At 35.9% G+C, this 20,396-nt stretch overlaps 1 long non-coding RNA gene across 1 annotated transcript in view; it reads right to left on the bottom strand.

Moving 5' to 3' along the window:
* Nucleotides 1–15,412, bottom strand: part of LOC116459260 (uncharacterized) — a 52,260-nt gene extending 36,848 nt beyond the window's left edge. The window contains exon 1 of the long non-coding RNA XR_004245498.2: nucleotides 15,336–15,412. This is a non-coding gene — a long non-coding RNA (uncharacterized LOC116459260). The remainder of the gene's footprint in view (nucleotides 1–15,335) is intronic.
* Between the last annotated feature and the right edge of the window lie 4,984 nt (nucleotides 15,413–20,396).

The following is a 20,396-nucleotide window of genomic DNA, read 5'->3' as shown; positions in this document are numbered from 1 at the left end:
CTGGTCTAAGTTTTCTTTTTTTTTTTTTTTTGAGACGGAGTCTCGCTCTGTCGCCCAGGCTGGAGTGCAGTGGCGCAATCTCGGCTCACTGCAGGCTCCGCCTCCCAGGCTCACGCCATTCTCTTGCCTCAGCCTCTCCGAGTAGCTGGGACTACAGGCGCCTGCCACCACGCCCGGCTAATTTTTTTTTTTGTATTTTTAGTAGAGACGGGGTTTCACCGTGGTCTCGATCTCCTGACCTCGTGATCCGCCCGCCTTGGCCTCCCAAAGTGCTGGGATTACAAGCGTGAGCCACCGCGCCCGGCCTAATTTCTTATTTATGTGAAAATGAATAAATATGCAGATTATCACTACAGGTTATATAGTGACAAAATATTCACATATTCACGAGGGAAGAGTATCTCCCAGGGAAAGAAATGTGAGTGCTCTTCATTCTCCTACATGTTCAGCAGTACTAATGACTCAGACCTTTCAGGAATGAATGTTTGAGTCATTCCACTGAGCAAAGAACCACAACCAGCTGAGTGTGAAGGAAATATGAAATAGATTGAAAGAAGATAGTTATTTACAAGGTGCAACCATGTGACCAGTTTCAGAAAAGAGGACTGTAATAGTCATGAGTATTTTTTCTTTGTTTTGACATGAATATGTTTATATATATATGTGTGTGTGTGTGTGTGTGTGTGTGTGTGTGTGTATATATATACACAAAATATTGTTGTTTTATCCCCTCTCTGATTTTCTTATTATTTATCTCAGTATTTAATTTACAGGATATCAAAGGAGAAGAATAGTAACCACTCAAAGACTTAATATACTTTTCTGGAGAACAGCTTAGCCTATTTTTGACTGAACATGAGATAGTTGTATCATATTATGCAGAAGTATAACTCTGTTACTGTCTGTATTTGGAGATTCAGTGAGGTTTTAAGATATGTTTATAGATGTCAAGTTGAGAAAAAGTGAACTGTATCAAATTTGCTCTTCTATACTATAGTTTCCAGAGTTCCCTTTCTGCTACTTTTACAGTTAAATTGAGCTTCAAGGGATGTTCTCTTGCAAAAGTTGAATATTGGAAGGAAGCAGTCATTTTGTAGCATGCATATGCCTTCTTCTAGTTATTCAATAAAACAATAAACTAGCTGCTACTTTAAAGAGAGTTTTGCAGATGTGATTAAAGTATTTGATCAATTAACTATAAGTTAATCAGTTTCGCCGTCTTTAAAAGAGGGTTTAGGCCTTCTCTGAGTTAAGAGAACACTGCCTGTAAACAACACATTTTAGACTGGGACTCCATCCTGCTTGTAATTTCCCTTCTCGGTTGTCTGGTCTAAAGATTTCAGATTTGTTTACATATATATCCTTACATACTTACCCCAAGATATATATGTTTGGGTAAATATGTGGAGATAGATAGATATATCCATCCTACTAATTCTGCTTCTCCAATCAAACCCTGACAAATATAAGCATTGTTAAGAAAGATTTCTAGTCAAGAGGTATCTTTGTTATCATATGTATAACAAAGGCAATAGCATTAACAACAACATACAGCCTGTTAACCCATCAACTATTTTTCAATAAATGCATCTTTCAATATCATAGTTTCAAATCCTAGATGGAGTTAGTATCTAAGTTTCAACATATATTTAACACATTGCTTGTTTCTGTTACAAAATATTATCTACCATTAATCAGAAAGATAATTATTTTCTGTTATTGTTTACATTCTAATAGTGCAGGTTTATTGTTTCATTTCATAATTTAGGAGGGAATTGTCAGTTTATGTATTGAACACTGTAAATAACATAATAGAGCTAAATACTAATTTGATTATATACTTATATTTCCATTTTCTGCAGGCATGGTAACTACAAACCATGCTTTCAAGGTCCTTGTGACATTATCAATCTATTAATTATCTTATTTTATTTGACTCCACTGTACAGACTCTGCAGGAAGTATTTGATCCAGGACGATTTAGTGACCTCTCTCAAATGGCTAAGGTGGGAACTAGGGAAAAAAAATGCAGTGAGCTACATAGTAAGAGGGCATATTAACCTTAACCGCTTTGACATCAAGATACTGCTCTTTGTTTCATGGTGTAAGGGATAAATGAAATAAGAAAACAAGATAAAATAGTTGACTAACTCACATTGAGATAAATTTTGTTTTAAGCGCTTTTTGATTAAAGAAGTGCATTATCTCACACTTTACAAAGAAATATACTTTTAAAAAATAACATAAAGGGAATCTCTAAAATTAACATTAAATCCAAATATTCAGTCACTCAGCTCAACTTCAGCCAATTAGCTATTTTCAGAATTAGGACCAGAACCCAGGACTAACTGGTCAGTTTTTGGGCTACAATACAATGTTGGCTTTCCTTTTACTAGGGCATCTAGCTGATGTGCCTACCTTCTAGGTGCTGTTCCAGGTTCTGAGAGTGTGAAATGACTGGCCTGTGTCCTATGCAAGCATTAGCTCTAGTTGATTTTCTAAGACCAATCCCTTACAGCTGTATGAATAAGTATGTCATAGAAAAGATCCCCATTAGCTAGTTTGCAGCAGAGCTCCAAATTCCCAAAGTAGGGAGGAGATTTCCTCATCCATCCTTGCTGCTCTTCTTAGACCAGATTGGAAAGCCTCTGCATTTCTTGTTTTTTCCGTTCTCTGATACAAGGCACACACACACACACACACACACGCACACGCACACACACGCACAGTTGTTCTAGATAAAATCCCAAGGTTCTCCTTGCATTATTACGCTGGACTCCAGCTGAACTCTAGTGCCATACCGAAAGAAGAATCATGTTACCTTCTTCCTGATCTGCAGGGAAAATACACCTAAAAACAGTGTTCATAAATATGGAAATAGAAAAATACTATGGTTATATCATCTAACCTACTAAATAATTATCATATATCCAACAGAGTAAAATGTTTGCTTCTTCAAATGAGCTTAAAAATGCAATAATTTAAGCATGTGGATATTTATCACAGTTTAGATTGGCAATTTATATATATGTATATAAATACACATATACAGCTGATCTTCATTATTCATGGTAATCATGTTTTATAAAGCCACTATGAACACTAAATTAAATACTAGATTTTTGTTCCTAGGAGAAATTGTATGTGTATATATATGCAGATATATATATATATATATGTATGTATATACACACTCATTTCTCATAGATTATAATCTTAAATCTTAAAAACAACAAATCCTGGCCAGGCATGGTGGCTCATGCCTGAAATGCCAACACTTTGGGAGGCCAAGGCAGGCAGATCACATGAGGTCAGGAGTTCAAGACCAGCCTGGCCAACATGGTAAAACCCTGTCTCTACTAAAAATACAAAAGTAGCCAGGCGGGGTAGTGCATACCTGTCATCCTAGCTATTTGGGAGGCTGAGGCAGGAGAATCACCTGAACCCGGGAGGCGGAGGTTGCAGTGAGCCGAGATTGCACTATTGCACTCCAGCCTGGGCGACAAGAACAGCGAAACTCTGCCTCAAAAAAAAAAAAAAATGGAAGAGTTTATTTTCTTTATTTTACAAAGGAGAAAACAAGATTCAAAAGTGTGAAGTGACTTGCATAAAACCATGCCCCTTAACAGGTGCCAGAGTAGGGATCTAAACACTGACCAACTGGTCCGAGACCAGAGCTTGGTGCACTACACTGCACCACCCGTGACCTTCTCCATCCTCTTGTCATCTTTATATGAAAGCTGAGACAAGAAGGCCTTGTTCCTCCTTAGCTGGAACTTGCCCAATAGCTGACTCAAATGTTTCTCTGTTTCTGTGCATGTCCACAAATGACTGCAAAAGCACTGCTAGTATTGATTTTGACATTATAAATAAATTTTAGCAAGTGGGCAAATTCACAAATATAGAATCTGCAAATAATGAGGATCAGTTGTATATATGGTCAGTAAACACAAGTCAGTAAATTCGAATTAGTAAAATATCATGCTTTGAAAGATGTAAATAGACAGAAATGTCAAAATTTATAATAAATATGGGATTATGAATAAATGTGTTAACTGATATTTTCTAAAATGAAAATATACTAACTGTAAAATAATGCTCTACTAGAATAACCAATTTTGATTCTCTGCTCTAGAGAATAACTTAAACATCATTAGAAGAATCCAGATCTTCAAAATGCATTTTTTTAAGCTAAATAAAGCTGACATTTAATTATCCACTTTGGAGTATTCATATTAAATCACATAGTATGGATAATCAAAAGTTGTTAACTTCATTGTAAACTAAAGAAACTAAAACATTAAATGAAGACATTATTATTTTAAGTGAATATTTTTATTTTCAGAAGCATAAATTTCTTTGTACATTTTTGTTATCTTGTTTGAGTGGTTTATTTTTTATTAATGTATGTGTATGTAGATGTGTGTGTGTGTGTCTTTACTAAGGAAAGGCAGAATTTAGAAGGTAAAGAGGAAAATGAATAAGAAAGAAGCAAAAATTTCACAGTGATATTTCAACAATACATTTAATTTTTATTCTAATGTTCTAAGCAATATATGGAAATGACTGCCTTTTATAAAAGCAATTTTCTTTCTGGCTTGATGAAAGTAAAAAATCCCTGTATGTTCAAATTCATTTCAAACTTCAAAGGACGGAACAGCCTTGGCATTGGCATGGTTCTTGCAAGCAGTTGGGTAAATTGACTACATAATGAGTCCTTGGCTGTTCCTAACCAAAACTTTGTTGGACAGGTTCATTTACAATCCTCAAACAGAATGACCTTCCATCTGGCTTAATGGCCCCTGGATTGTTGCAAATGCGACCTGACATTTCCTTATGGGTGAGTTATTAAATTATATCACAGAACACAATAACATAATTTGGTTTCAGAGCCTAAGTGAAAGTGATAGTCCAGCAGATTAAGATGTAAAATTCCTTTGCAAAATTAAGTTATTTATAATCTGATGCATATCTCCTTGTTTTATCTGCCATATAATATAATTACTTTCCACAGTACAGTAGCTGCATATACTGACAATGCTGACAGAACAGAAATGGCATTTGAAGAGGAGAAAAGAACTTCAGTGGTCAGGTAACTGACTTTTATAGTTATCTTTCTAAACTGAAATCACTTGGAATTTTTGCTTTTCTTTTCCTTAATGGAATTGATCCATTAAGCAGTGCTTCTCTCTTTTGCCTAATAGTATTAGACATACTTAACTCTATGAGCGACAGTTTCTTAATTCATCCTGAAATATGTGCTTTGACATGACTAATACCAATATATTTTTAAATTTAGGGTTTTATCTATTTAGCTGCTTCTATCAGCTGTGGTTTAGTGAAAAATAAACCAATGTCTCATTTGTTACTGTATCGGATATTGGAATTACTGTGACTCTTTAACGGTTTGGATAAATTTCAAAGACCAATAAAGCTAAAAGAACAACATTTCTACAATTATTCATAAACAATGTAAAATTTCCTGTAGTCAGATTTTTTACCATTAAGAAAAGAAAGATTTGAAGGTAGGATTTGCCTACAGCGACAACTAGAATTTTCATTCTAACAGATTCTTCTGGTGTACTTCACAGTGAAGAACTCTGCTCTGCCTGTGTTTAGTCTCTTTTGCAGAATTTTCTAACTTTCCAAAGCATTTACCCTTATTCTGTTCACTCACAGCTGCTGTTTATCTATCATCAACACAGTTTTAGTTGAATATTCATTCAAGCAAATTTTTCAAGCATCTACTAATCAGTCACTGTGCTAGGTTTTATAAAAATAAAGATAGCAGTAGAAATGATGACAATATTAACTAAAATGTGGTATAATACAAGATCCACTAGAGTAGAGATCTATCTTAATTCATATGTGTGTTCCAAGTGACTAAGATGCACCTGAAACATAAGAGGAGTTCAGTAAACATTTGTGGAATAGCACTTACTGTGTGTTCCACTTGCATATTCTCATTGAACTTTTAAGATGTCCCTACTGGTAGACACTATTTTTCATATGAGGAAATTAATGCAAAAATATGTTAAATTACTCTTCCAACGTCTTGTGTGATAATAGCCAACCATGTATTGAAGCCAGAGTCTGATTCCAGAGACTGTTCTTTGAGCAATTATCTTATTGCCTCTTCCTGCCCTCAGGAAGCGCACTCACAAGTTTATTCTGATGAAGACATCCAAAATTAGTTTTGTAGATGATCTTTGCACATTTATGAGGGCATTTTTACACTCAGCTCTAATCTAGATCCATAATGGCAATATATAAATTACAAGAAGTTTCAACTCCTTGCCAAAACCAATTTGAGTCAATGGGAGTAACTTCACTTCAAGGAATATCATTCCTACATCACTGACTTTATCAACAGTTAATTCTTTGCACATTGTATCTTCCAAACTACATCACTTATAGTTTTAGTGCTAAGATTAAAGCTGATTTCCTGCATTAGGCATTTCCTCATTTAACAGTATTTACCAGTTCATGCACCTCTTAATTTAATTGGACTGTCTATATAAATCCAAATAACATTACATCAGAAGGAAAACATCAAACTTATGTGAAGTCATGAAACCTTACAAAATGAATATTTTTCTTCTTTCTAAATTGTTGAATAACAGCATTTCTACTGATTACCTATCTTTCCCCACTCCTCAAAATATAAAATACACACACACTCTGTCACACATGTGTATTGTTGTTTTATTTTGGAAGGGTTAGAGATTTGAACTAGTGACCATAATGTTTCTTAAGGTCATCACATACCCTAAATAAACACAGAAACCAGGTCTTCTCTACACTGTTAACATTTGCACATGGTTCCTTCTTGAGAGTTAGAGGAACCCAGAGAGTGCTCAATAAATGCCATAGTTATTTCTACATCATGGCATTTAAAGCTTGAAACTTACTTTCCAAACTAAAGCTAAGATTTTCTTTGTAACTCTTTAGGAAAACTATAAGACAAGTAATCAATGTTTTACACCTGAAGATACAGACTCTGAAGTTTAAAAAAATAGTGACCGGGATCAGCCATCTAGTGGAGTCATGGATTTCCACTTTGCTTTTTTTTGAGATGAATGATTTAGCCAATACTATAAAATATTATCACCTTCTTACATAGCTATTATGAGTTAAGTCCCTCCAACTACCTCTCTATCCTACCATAGATCTCCTCTTTATCACGTATGCTTCAGCCAGATGAATAGCCAATTCATTAGTTCTCTTCCTACCTCAGGGACTCTGTTCATTTGTTCTTACCCTGGTGGACAGTCATTGCTCCCACTGCTTCTTCCTTCCTAAGCCTCCACAGACTGAAATCCCACTAGTCCTAAAGGGTCAAATTCAGATATTAGCTACTCTCTAATATCCTATTTACCAGACGAATGTAAATTCTCCATGTGCTGCATTCCCTTACTCACAGTTTACCCCTAAACAGAAGTTACCTTACACTGTCTTATACTGTAGTTCTCTTTAATCTCAACTTAGTTTACCTCCTAGGTTATAACTATCCAAATGTAAAGGAAATATGAGGAAACTTAAAAATATTCAAGAAAAAAATTGAATTAAAAGATAAAAATAAAAAATATAAACTTTACTTTTCAACATAAGCTTCATCAGGTTCAAGACATTTTTGTAAGCAATGAAACCAACCATTTAATCCATCCCTAAAGAACTGAGAGTCTTGGTAATTTAACCGTGCCAATGTAGTCATTTTACATTATGGCCTAAAAAAATGGGTGCCCTCTACGATAGTTTTTAAGATTAGGAAACAAAAATAATTCAGAAGGAGCCAAATTAGGACTGTAAGTTGGATGCCAAATGACTTTCAAAAAAAAAAAAAAAAACCTCTCACAAAATTGTTCTTGCTCGATGAGAAGAATGAACAGAAACTTTGTAATGGTGGAGAAAAATTCTGTTGAAGCTTCCCTGGCTTTTTTTTCTGCTAAAGATTTAACCAAGTTTCTCCAAATACTATTGTAATAAGCAAATGTTAATATGCTTGAGCCCTCCAGAAAGTCAACAAGTAAAATACATTAAGTGTACCAACACATTATTATTATGAGCTTTGATCTTGACCAGTTAACTTTTGCTTTGACTGGACCAGTTTCACCTCCTGGTTGCCATTGTTTTGAATGTGCTTTGTCTTCAGGATTATACTGGTAAAGCTTTTGTTACAATTCTTCATAGAAATACTTCAGGATATTTATTTCACTTGTGTAAAATTTCCATTGAAAACTCTGCTCTTGTCTGAATTTGATCTGGGTGCAATGGTTTGGGCAATCACCAAATGGAAAGTTTGCTCAGCTTTTCCAGGCGAAATTGTGTAAGCTGAACCAACTGAGGTACCTGTGGCATCAGCTATTGTTTGTATTGTTAATCATCAGTTATCTTCAGTTAGGGCACAAACAAGGTAAATATTTTCCTCACAGATTGGTGTGGATAGTTTGCCTCTGCAGGCTTCATCTTCAACATCATTTTGTCCCTTCTCAAAACAAGTTATTCATTTGTAAATTGCTATTTTATTTGAAGCAATTTGACCCCATAAACTTTTCATAAATCATCAGTGATTTCACCATTTTTCCATCTAAGCTTCACCATAAATTTGATGTTTGTTACTGTTTCAATTTTAGCAGAATTCATGTTGCTCTAATAGGAACTCTTTTCAAACTTATGTCTTATGTTTCTTAGTGCCTCAAGCTAGGTCCTATGCAGACATGTCATAATAAGTTAGTTCAAGTTTATTTTGGTGGAAAAAAATTTGAAATGTATGCATAATTTTTCCACAATATGCATCTTCCATGAACTTTTGAAGCTCCTATGTGCTCTGCTCTCCTCATCACCGTCTCGTTCTCGCATGAGTATATATACATGTGGTGTGCTAGGAGACTGGCTCTCTCCCGCCCACAAAAAAAAAAAAAAAAAAAAAAAAAAAAACAAGGAAAGACAGAAATAGTAGTGATTTTGTGTGTGTGTTTGACTATTTTAGTGGTTTCACTATTTTAGTGGTGTAAATACTCTTCCCTGGACAATTTCAAGCTATCTTGCAAAATTTCTTAATGTTTTAACAATTGGCCCTTGCTCATTTTAAGAGGTAGCTTATATAAATATATTTACACTAGCATAGTTCTATGTACACAATAAATAACCAATAATAAGCAACAAAGGAGATCAGCATGAAAGAGTGTAGCACAGGAAGGTAGGAAACAAGAATCTATAAAGGAAAATCTCAATTTTTCCTGTTTTCTACAGTACTAATAAAGCAAGGCAGCATAATATTACTCTTCTTTTCCATTGTTCTTGAATTCTTGGTGAAGCCTATTCTTGGTCTTCACAGCCTCTCTCTGTCTCTGTTACAAACACACACACACACATACACACACACACACGCACACTTTGCCAATGACTTTTCTTCTTTCTTTAGTTCCTCTCATCCAATAATTAAAAACTAACTCAGCTAGAGGAAAAATCCCATAGTAGTAGAATTTAAATAATAGAGCACTAGCATCCTACACAATTCATAATGCCCCCTTCAGCAGTCCATTCTACAGGGCTCTTATTCATCCAGGATAGAATATTCAAGTCTTATGAGTTTACACATTTGACCTCTTCAGGAGAATAACCAATGTGTTTTTCTCCACTGGGCATTATTCTGCCTTTGTCATCTTCATAGCTAATGGTCCTTTAGGGGATTCTTGAAATGAAGTTACTAAAATCTCAGTCTGCCTTTGCTTAGGTTCTTGTCATTGGGCACATAGAAGTTACTCAGGAACATGATATTCAATTCTATCTGAACCAGCCTGCTAGCTAGAAGGCAGCTTTAACATATATTTAGTTATTCAGTTGCTTTATAAAATTGCACCCGTTATAAAAATGCCCAGGGAATAAACCAAAGAATTAGCACATTAATTATAAGTAAAGCATTATAGAACAACAGTAATTAACAACTCTAGTTTTTAGAGCTATCATTCATGCTGGGCCACTAATAGAAAAATAACAAGAATGAGAGAGGGCAATATAACTACTGAATGTCAATCTACCTGTTTATCTATCTATCCAACTACCTACATATCACCCTACCTATGATTTGTAGTCAGTCACCTGGAGTTTTCTGTCTTGATTCTGCTACTTTCTACCATTGACAAAATACACAATTCAATTAAATTCACCACTTTCTATATTTTTTATCTGTAAGAATGATATCTGTTGTACCAGTGGTAGTGTTTCTAATTTCCGGCTTTATATTGTTCCCAGTATTTGTTTCAGTCTTCATTTCCTCTGACTTGCAACAAAAACGGCATACTTTGGAAATCACGCAAAATTATCTATTTCCATTGAGATGGAAATAGCCTAAACCTGCAGCATAATACATTTAGTCTAGGGAAATAGGTGAGTTTGATAATAGTGACATTTTCAAAATGAAGTAAGGATTTTTTTCACATATTATACATTTTTCATTGCATATCATTTTAAATATCAACTTTTCCTGATCTTTCTTCTAGTTTCTCTATAAAGGTATTTCTTCCAGGACTATATAATATCCGCTCCTCAGCGTGACCTCCCTGATTAGCATCCTAGAGTCAGTATTGATGTTTTTATCGTTATTATTATTTTGTTTTTTGAGACAGAGTCTCACTCTGTTGCCCAGACTGAAGTGCAGTGGCATGATTTTGGCTCATGCAACCTCCGCCTCCCAGGTTCAAGCAATTCCCATGTCTTAGCCTCCTAAGTAGCTGGGACTGCAGGCATGTGTCACCACGCCCAGCTAATTTTTGTATTTTTAGTGGAGACAGGTTTTCACCATGTTGGACAGGGTGGTCTCAAACTTCTGACCTCAAGTGATGCTCCCACCTTGGCCTACCGGAGTGCTGGGATTACAGGATTGAGCCACCGTGACAGGCCTATGATTTTATTTTTCAATAGTTACCACAATGTGTTATTATTTTATTTCATTGTTTCACTTTTTTGTTGCTTTTAGTAGTTCTTGCACACTAGAATATAAGCCTCCTATTGGCAATTTTAGTGCGTTTTGACCACCTTTATATCCCTAGAACCTAACGTCATTATCTGGCACAACAGATGTCCACTGACTGAATGAATGAGAGGCAGACATAATACATGAAATTAGGAAAGACCTAATAAATAATAATTTTACAATGGAAACAGAAAGCTCATTTGTTTTTGTGGAAGCAGAGAGTACATCATCCTATACATAGGTCATACTGACACACCCAAATAAATTAATGGATCAGATAAGAAACATCCCAACCCATCTGTTTTCTTCACTATCTTAAGTTTTCAAGTAAATAGAATCTCTGGGTCATTGTCTCAATTTAATTCTTACACACGATTTTTTAAAAGTTCATGATTCTCTATTTAGGCACCACAATATTTCTATAAAAATTTTATAAGGGTGTTTTCGTAGCCCTAACATAATTTGCAGCACCTACACATCTTCAAACCTTGAATAATAATAAAAAGTTATTTTGTATTTATATTTACACTAAATTTAGGAAAGGTTAATATATTAAATCAACCTACATTTTACTAAAATCCAGTATTCCTTTTCTTGAGGTTAAATGGCCTTGCTTTGAGGGTAGGGGAAGACAAAAAAAAAAAGCCCGCTTGACTTCCACTTGCACATTTTCAAGTGAAAAAGATATCTCAGTCACTTCTAACACATCTTAATTGCTTCATTATATTTTTATAGAGCACCTGAATTGCTTGGAAGAAGCTTAATTAAAATGGTGCTTGTTTTATAGTTAACAGAAATGCAAAAAGCACATATCTTGCAGGACAATCAATCATATTTTTTCTTTGCTGCAGTCTCAAAGACAGTATAGACTGAGCAGATTAATAAGGCACTGAAACATTTGAGCACCATCAGAATTTAGATGTGTGCATCTTCTTGGACCCAAGCCTCTCATAAACTTTAATATAATCTTTCCTTCAATCTGTGGCATCACTTAATGAATCGCTGGCCTTAATATATTTTGTGATCTGACTGTACATTTGCCAATTCTGTGCATTATGGGAGAAAGGAAATTTTCAGTACAGCAGCAGTTATCATTAGGCACAAATTCACATTTCATTTATGGTTGGTTTCACTATTATTTTCAGTAGAAATTATTGGAAACTACAAGATATAGTTTGGAGTCATAATTCAGTGCCAGCCTGCTATGTGGCTTTGACTAACACTTAATTTATCTGTGTTTACTTCCCTTTCTAAACAAAATGGACTTCTTTCCTGGAGACAGGTGATATAATAAACATTTTGTGTTTTTGACTAAAGATTATTGAAGGTAGAGAGGATAGAAGCGTAGAATTTGAGAGAGTTTATGTAGAAAAAAAGCCCCTTGCAACACCCGAGAGTAGCATCTGCAGGGCAATTCCTAGAAGTTTCCAAAATGACTAAGCATCTCACCATAGGACTCTTGCAACAATGTTGTTCTGACTTGTCACTGACATTTTTCTTCTTATAATCACAATTGTGTTAGAATTTCTGAGCTTTTTAAAGTCTACACTAGAATCTGCTTTGTTTCTCCTCTGGGAGTGGAAAATTTGGATCTTCTTTGAAGCTCCCCTTACCTGGACTTTTTCGATTATTTACCCAAACCTATAATAAAGAATTCATTCATTTGTCATACATTCAATAAATATTATTTTGTACTATGTTATTAACACAGATCAAGTCAGATTTTATTGCTTTTGACATCAGGGTCTAATTATTGGACATAGATATGATGTATAGAACATAGGCTAGCATGTAAATAATGTGATCCTCAGAGCAAGAATGAGATTTTAAACACTAAAATATGTATATTTTGGAGGAAACATTCATAAAGAAAATTTATTACCAGTAAAATATTGCATTAAATTTTCTGCATGAATAAAGTAATCTAGCTCTGATTTATTACAAATGCTCGTACACAAGGAGACTCACAGAGTAACATGACATTGCAGGCAAACAGTTAAAAATTCTCCTTTACTGGAAGTAATTTTGAATTATAAAATATAACAGAACTAATACTCCTACCTTTCTCCCCACTACCAAAAAAAATGCACACACATATATACACACACACACACACACAGACATTCAGAAGAAATTTTAGTTACCTAGACAACAAAGAAAAAGGAGAATACTCTAAGCTTAGGGTTCAAAACCTCAGGGTCCTTTTACTATATAGCATAACCTATCATAATAAAAAAATTACCTCTAGTTGGATAAATAACAGTATGGGATAGAATATTTACCCTAGGTGTTTAAGAGAGTGAAGCTGGTGTAGTGAGTTGAATGGTAGCTGTATTAGTCTGTTTCCACACTGCTGTAAATAACTGTATGAGACTGGGTAATTTATAAACAAAAGTGGTTTAACTGACTCACACTTCTCGTGGCTGGGGAAGCCTCAGGAAACTTACAATCATGGCAGAAGGCGAAGGAGAAGCAAGTACCTTCTTCACAAGGCAGCAGGAAAGAAAGAGGGCACAGGGGAAACTGCTACATTTAAAGCATCAGATCTCATGAGAACTCCCTCACTATCATGAGAACGGCATGGGGGAAACTGCCCCCATCAGCCAATCACCTCTCACCAGGTTCCTCCCTTGACAGGTAGGGATTACAATTCAAGATGAGATATGGGTGAGGACACAGAGCCAAACCATACTATTCTGCACCTGGCCCCTCCCAAATTTCATGTGCTTTCCACATTTCAAAACCAATCATGCCTTCCTGACAGTCCCCCAAAGTCTTAACTCATTCTAGCATTAACTGGAATGAGCATCAAAAGTCCAAGTCCAAAGTCTCATCTGAGACAAGGCAAGTCTCTTCCACCTATGATCCTGTAAAATCAAAAACAAGTTAGTTACTTCCAAGATACAACAGGGGTACAGGCACTAGGTAAATGTTTCCATTCCAAATGGGAGATATTGGCCAAGTCCAAAACCTGATTAGGCAGTCATTAAATCTTAAAACTCCAGAATCTCCTTTTATTCCATGTCTCACATCCAGGCCATGCTGATGCAAGAGGTAGGCTCCCACAGCCTTGGGCAGCTATGCCAATGTGGTTCTGCAGGGTACAGACCCCATGGCTGTTTTCACAGGCTGGTATTGAGTGCCTGTGGCTTTTTGAGGCACACAGTGCAAGCTGTCGATGGGTCTACCATTCTGGGGTCTGAAGGCCAGTGGCACTCTTCTCATAGCTCCACTAGGCAATGCCCCAGTGGGGACTACAACCCCACATTTCCCCTCTGCATTGCCCTAGTAGAGGTTCTCCACAAGAGCTGTGCCCCTGCAACAGACCTCTGCTGGACATCCAGGCATGTCCATACAGCCTCTGAAATCTAGGCTAAGGTTCCCAAAGCTCAACTCTTGTCTTCTGCACACCCACAGGCTTAACATCAGGTGGAAGCTGCCAAGACTTGGGGCTTGCACCCTCTGAAGCAATGGCCTGTGCTGTACCTTGGCCCCTTTTAGCTATGGCTGGAGTAGGAGCAGCTGGAATGCAGAGAACCAAGTTCTGAGGCTGCACAGAGCAGCAAGACCCTGGGCCAGCAAAGGAAACCATTTTTCCCTCCCTCTGGGTCTGTGATGGGAGGGGCTGCTGCAAATTTTTCTTACATGCCCTGGAGACATTTTCCCCATTGTCTTGACTATTAACATTCAGCTCCTCATTACTTATGCAAATTTCTAGAGTCAGCTTGAATTTCTCCCCAGAAAATGGGTTTTTCTTTTCTACCGCATGGTCAGGCTGCAAATTTTCCAAACTTTTATGCTCTACTTCTCTTTTAAATATATGTTCTAATATCAGATAATCTCTTTGAAGGCATATGACTGTACACTTTTAGAAAAAGCCAACACACATCTTGAATGCTTGGCTACTTAGAAATTTCTTCTGCTGGATACCCTAAATCGTCTCTCTCAAGTTCAATGTTCCACAGATCTCTAGAGCATGAAAAAAGTGCTGCCAGTCTTTTTGCTAAAGCCTAACAAGATTGATTATTACTCCAGTTCCCAATAAGTTCCTTATCTCCGTCTGACACCACCTCAGCCTGGACTTCATTATTCAAATCACTATCAGCATTTTGGTCAAAACCATTCAACAAATCTCTAGAAAGCTCCAAACTTACCCACATCTTCCTGTCATCTGAGCCCTTCAGGCTATTCCAACCTCTCTCCATTACCCAGTTCCAAAGTTGCCTCCACATTTTCAAGTATCTTTATAGCAGTGCCCCACTCCCAGTACCAATTTCCTGTACTAGTATGTTTTCACACTATTATAAAGAATTGCCTGAGACTGGGTAATATATAAACAAAAAAGGTTTAATTGACTCACCATTCTGCATTTCTGGGGAGGTCTCAGGAAACTTACAATCATGGCAGAAGGCAAAAGAAGAGCAGGTACCTTTTTCACAAGGCAGCAGAGGAGAGGACAGGGGAAATTGCCAATTCTAAACCACCGGATCTCACGAGAACTCCCTCACTATCATGAGAACAGCATAGGGGAAAACGCCCTCTTCAGCAAATCACCTCCCACCAGGTCCCGCTCTCAAAATGTGAGGATTAAAATTTGAGGTGCAATTTGGATGGGGACACAGAGCCAAAGCATGTCAGTAGCTAGAAAGATTAACAACTGTATCTGTGAATATGACCACATTTTTTAAAAAGAGCCTTTGTTGATTAAATGAAGGATCTGTAGATGAGATGATTCTGGATATCTGGGCAAGCTCTAAATATAATGATAAATGTCTGAATAAGAGACAAAGGAGAGATAGGGAGAAAAAGGAGAAGACCGTATGAAGGCAAAGGAGTGAGAGATTAGAGTTAAGCAGCCACAAGCCAACGTGGCTGATGGTGCCTGACACCACCAGAAACCGGAAAAGATAAGGTGGAATTTTCCCCTAGAGATTTCAGAAGTATGGCCTGGATGTCACCTTGATTTCAGACATTTGGCCTCCAGAATTGTAAGAAAATAAATTTCCTTTGTTTATAAGCCACAAAATTTGTGGTAATTTGTTACAGCAGTCCTAGGAAACTATAAAAGCTAGTAAATGTTTTATCTTTTCATGTGATACACCGTGCAATAAAATGAATCTGTATAAACAAATAATGTAATTTGATTGCTGGGACTCTAAATTTGCTTAGAGATTTTTGGTAACATGCCAAGAAACATTAACCTCATACAAAATAAGATCATGTTTCCCAGGTGTTTTGCCTTTTAATTACTTTTCTTTTATATTAAACACCTTTCAGTGTTATCCAGCTAAACTTGTGATTTTCTTTCTGCAAAGTATTGACTTTGCTATCCAACTTAGAAGTCTATCTGCAGTCCAGGTCAGTATTATCCAATTGCATTTTCTACTACTCCATATGGTTTCTGCTTAAGCTTTGAAGCTCCTGCTCAACACCATTATTTCTGCTCTTTATTCATTGAAAAGTGTTTTCATGACTGTTCTGCTTTTGTTTCCTCACGTTCTTTCTTTGACTTCGTTTACTCCTTTTGATGAGCCAGTTGTCATGTCATTTTACCTTTCTTACCCAACATCACATCCTATTTTGTTTTTGTTTTAAATGTCCTTGAGAGTACTAAGCATAATGTCCAAAATTTACTTTGGTTTTTTATTGTGAAACTTTTTACACAAAGATATTTTCTTCACTGGGCTTTTGCATTACTAAGATCATATGCTTATTTCATGTTGCACAATCATTTATTAACTCTTATTTTTTTCTGTTAATTACTTTTAAATGGAGAAAAATATCTATAGAAAGCATAGAAGCTTTCTCTTTGCCTCTAAATAGCTTGAGTTGATTTTCTTTTTTTTTTTTTAATTTCCAACTTTTATTTTCTGTTCAGAGTACATGTGCAGGATGTGCAGATTTGTTACACAGGTAAACGTTTGCCACAGTGGTTTGCTGCACAGATCATTTCATCACCTATGTATTAAGCACAGCATCTATTATCTATTGTTCCTGATGCTCTCCCTCCTCTCACCCCCCTTGCTACCTCCAATGTGTCCATTTGTTCTCATAATTCAGTTCCTAATTATTAATATAAATGAGAAAATGAGGAATTTGATTTTCTCTTCCTGCTTTTGTTTGCTGAGGATAATGGCTTCCAGCTCCATCTGTGAACCTGCAAAGGACAGGATTTTGTTTCTTTTTATGGCTGCATAGTATTCCATGGTGTATACCCACCATATTTTCTTTATCCAGTCTGTCATTGACAGATATTTAGGTTGATTCTATGTCTTTGTTATTGTGAATATTGCTGAATGAACATATGTGTACATGTATCTTTATAATAGAATGATTTATATCCCTTTGGGTATATACCCAGTAATGGGATTGCTGGGTCAAGTGTTGTTTCTCCCTCCAAGTCTTTGAAGAATTGCTACACTGTCTTCCACAATGGTTGACCTAACTTACACTTCCATCAACAGTGTAAAAGTGTTCCTTTTACTCCATAACCTTGCCAGTGTCTGTTGTTTTTACACTTTTTAATAATAGCCATTCTAACTGGTGTGAGATGGTATCCCACTGTGGTTTTGATTTGCATTTCTCTAATGATCAGTGATGTTGAGCTTTTTTTTATATGTCTGTCGGCCGCATGTATGTCCTCTTTTAAGAAGTGTCTGTTCATGACCTTTGCCTACTTTTTAATGGGGTTGTTTGGTTTTCTTGTAAATTTGTTTAAGTTCCTTGTAGATGCTAGATATTGAACCTTTGTCAGATGGATAGACTACAAATATTTTCTCCCATTTTGTAGGTTGTCTGTTTACTCTGATGATAGTTTCTTTTGTTGTGCAGAAGCTCTTTCATTTCATTAGATCCCATTTGTCAATTTTTGCTTTTGTTACAATTGCTTTGGCATCTCTGTCATGAAATCTTTGTTCATGCTTATGTCCTGAATGGTATTGCCTAGGTTTTCTTCTATGGTTTATATAGTTTTGGGTTTCACATTTAAGTTTTTAACCCATCTTGAGTTGATTTTTGTATATAGTGCAATGGAGGGGTCCAGTTTCAATTTTTTACATATGGCTAGCCGGTTCTCCCAGCACCATTTATTAAATAAGGAATCCTTTCCCCATTGCTTGTTTTTGTCAGGTTTGTTAAAGATCAGAGTGTTGTAGGTGTATAGTCTTATTTCTGGGTTCTATTCTGTTCTATTGGTCTGTGTGTCTATTCTTGTACCAGTACCATGCTGTTTTGGTTACTGTAGCCTTGTATTATGGTTTGAAGTCAGGTAGAATGAGAGCTCCTGCTTTCTTCTTTTGGCTTAAGATTGTTTTAGCTATTTGCGATCTTTTTTGCTTCCATATAAATTTTTAAATAGTTTTTTTTTTATTATGTGAAAAATGTCAGTGGTAGTTTAATGGGAACAGCACTGAATCTATAAATTGCTTTGGGAGGTATGGCCATTTTTACAATATTGATTCTTCATATCCATGATCATGGAATGTTTTTACATTTCTTTGTATCATCTCCAATTTCTTTGAGCAGTGGTTTGTAGTTCTCCTTGAAGAGGTTCTTCACTTCCCTTGTTAGCTGTATTCGTAGGTACTTTATTATTTTAACGGCAATTGTAAGAGTTTATTTGATTTGGCTCTCAGCTGGCCTGTTGTTGGTATATAAAAATGCTAGTGATTTTTACACATTGATTTTGTATTCTGAGACTAAAATTACTTATCAGCTTAAGAAGCTTTTGGACTGAGATAATGGGGTTTTCTACATTTAGGATCATGTCATCTGCAAACAAAGATAGTTTTACTTCCTCTCTTCCTATTTGAATATGCTTCATTTTTTTCTCTAACCTGATTTCCTTGGCCATAACGTCCAATACTATGTTGAATAGGAGTGGTAAGAGAGGACATCCTTGTCTTCAGCTAGTTTTCAAGTGGAATCTTTTCAGTTTTTGCTCATTCAGTCTGTGAGTTTGTCAGATATGGCTTTTATTGTTTTGAGGTATTTTCTAGTTTATTGAGAGTTTTTAACATGAAGGGATGTTGAACTTTATTGGAGGGTTTTTCTGCATCTATTGAGGTAATCATGTGGTTTTTGTCTTTAATTCTGTTTATGTGATGAATCACATTTATTGATTTGCCTATATTGAACCAACCTTCCATCATGGTGCTAAAGTATACTTGATTGTGGTGGATAAGCTTTTTAATGTGCTGCTGGATTTAGTTCGCCAGTATTTTGTTGAGAATTTTTACATCAATAATCATCAAGGATACTGGCCTAAATTTTTCTTTTTCTTATTGTATTTCACCCAGGTTTTGGTGTCAGGATGATGTTGGCTCCATAGAATGAGTTAGAGAGGAGTCCCTCCTTCTCAATTTTTTGGAATAGTTCAGTAGGAATGGTAACACCTCTTCTTGGTACCTCTGGTAGAATTTTGCTCTGAATCCATCTGGTCCTGGGCTTTTTTTCATTGGTAGTTTATTTATTACTGCCTCAATTTCAGAACTCATTACTGGTCTATTCAGGAATTCAGTTTTTTCGTGGTTGAGTCTTAGGAGGGTGTATGTGTCCAGGAATTTATCTATGTCTTCTAGATTTTCTAGTTTACATGCATAGAGGTGTTTATAGTATTATCTGATGGTTGGCTGTACTTCTGTGGAGTCAGTGGTGTTATCCACCTTATTATTTCTGATTGTGTTTATTTGAACCTTCTCTCTTTTCTTCTTTATTAGTGTAGTTAGCAATCTGTTTTATTATTTGTTTTTCAAAAAACAAGCTTGGACTTACTGATTTTTTGCAGGGTTTACCATGTATCTATCTTTCTCAGTTCAGCTCTAATTTTTGTTATTACTTGTCTTCTGTTAGCTTTCGGGTCTGTTTGCTCTTGGTTCTCTAGTCCTTTAGTTGTGATGTTAGACTGTTAACTTGTGATCTTTCTAACTTTTTGGTTTGCGCATTTAGTGCTATAAATTTCCCTCTTAACACTGCTTTTGCTGCATTCCAGAGATTCTGGTACATTGTTTCTTTGTTCTCATTAATTTCAAAGAACTTTATTTCTGCCTTAATTTATTTACCCAACAGTCATTCAGAAGCAGGTTGTTCAATTTCCATGTAGTTGTGTGATTTGGGGTGAATTTCTTAATCTTGAGTTCTAATTTGGTTGTTTTATGTGGTCTGAGAAACTGTTATTATTTCAGTTCCTTTGCATTTCTTGAGAAGTGTTTTACTTACAATTATGTGATCAATTTTAGAGTAAGTACTGTTCAACGATGAAAAGAATGCATATTTTGTTTTTTGGGGCGTGGAGAGTTTTGTAGATATCTATCAGGTCTGCTTCATCCAGAGTTGAATTCAGGTCCTGAATATCTTTGTTAATTTTCTGTCTTTATGATCTGTCTAATATTGTTAGTGGAGCATTAAAATCTTCCAGTATTAT

The sequence above is a fragment of the Hylobates moloch genome, unplaced genomic scaffold (assembly GCF_009828535.3).
Source record: "Hylobates moloch isolate HMO894 unplaced genomic scaffold, HMol_V3 SCAFFOLD_19, whole genome shotgun sequence".
NCBI classification, from domain to species: domain Eukaryota; kingdom Metazoa; phylum Chordata; class Mammalia; order Primates; family Hylobatidae; genus Hylobates; species Hylobates moloch.
Note: the sequence above shows the minus strand (reverse complement) of the source record. Positions and strands in the feature narration are given on the sequence as shown.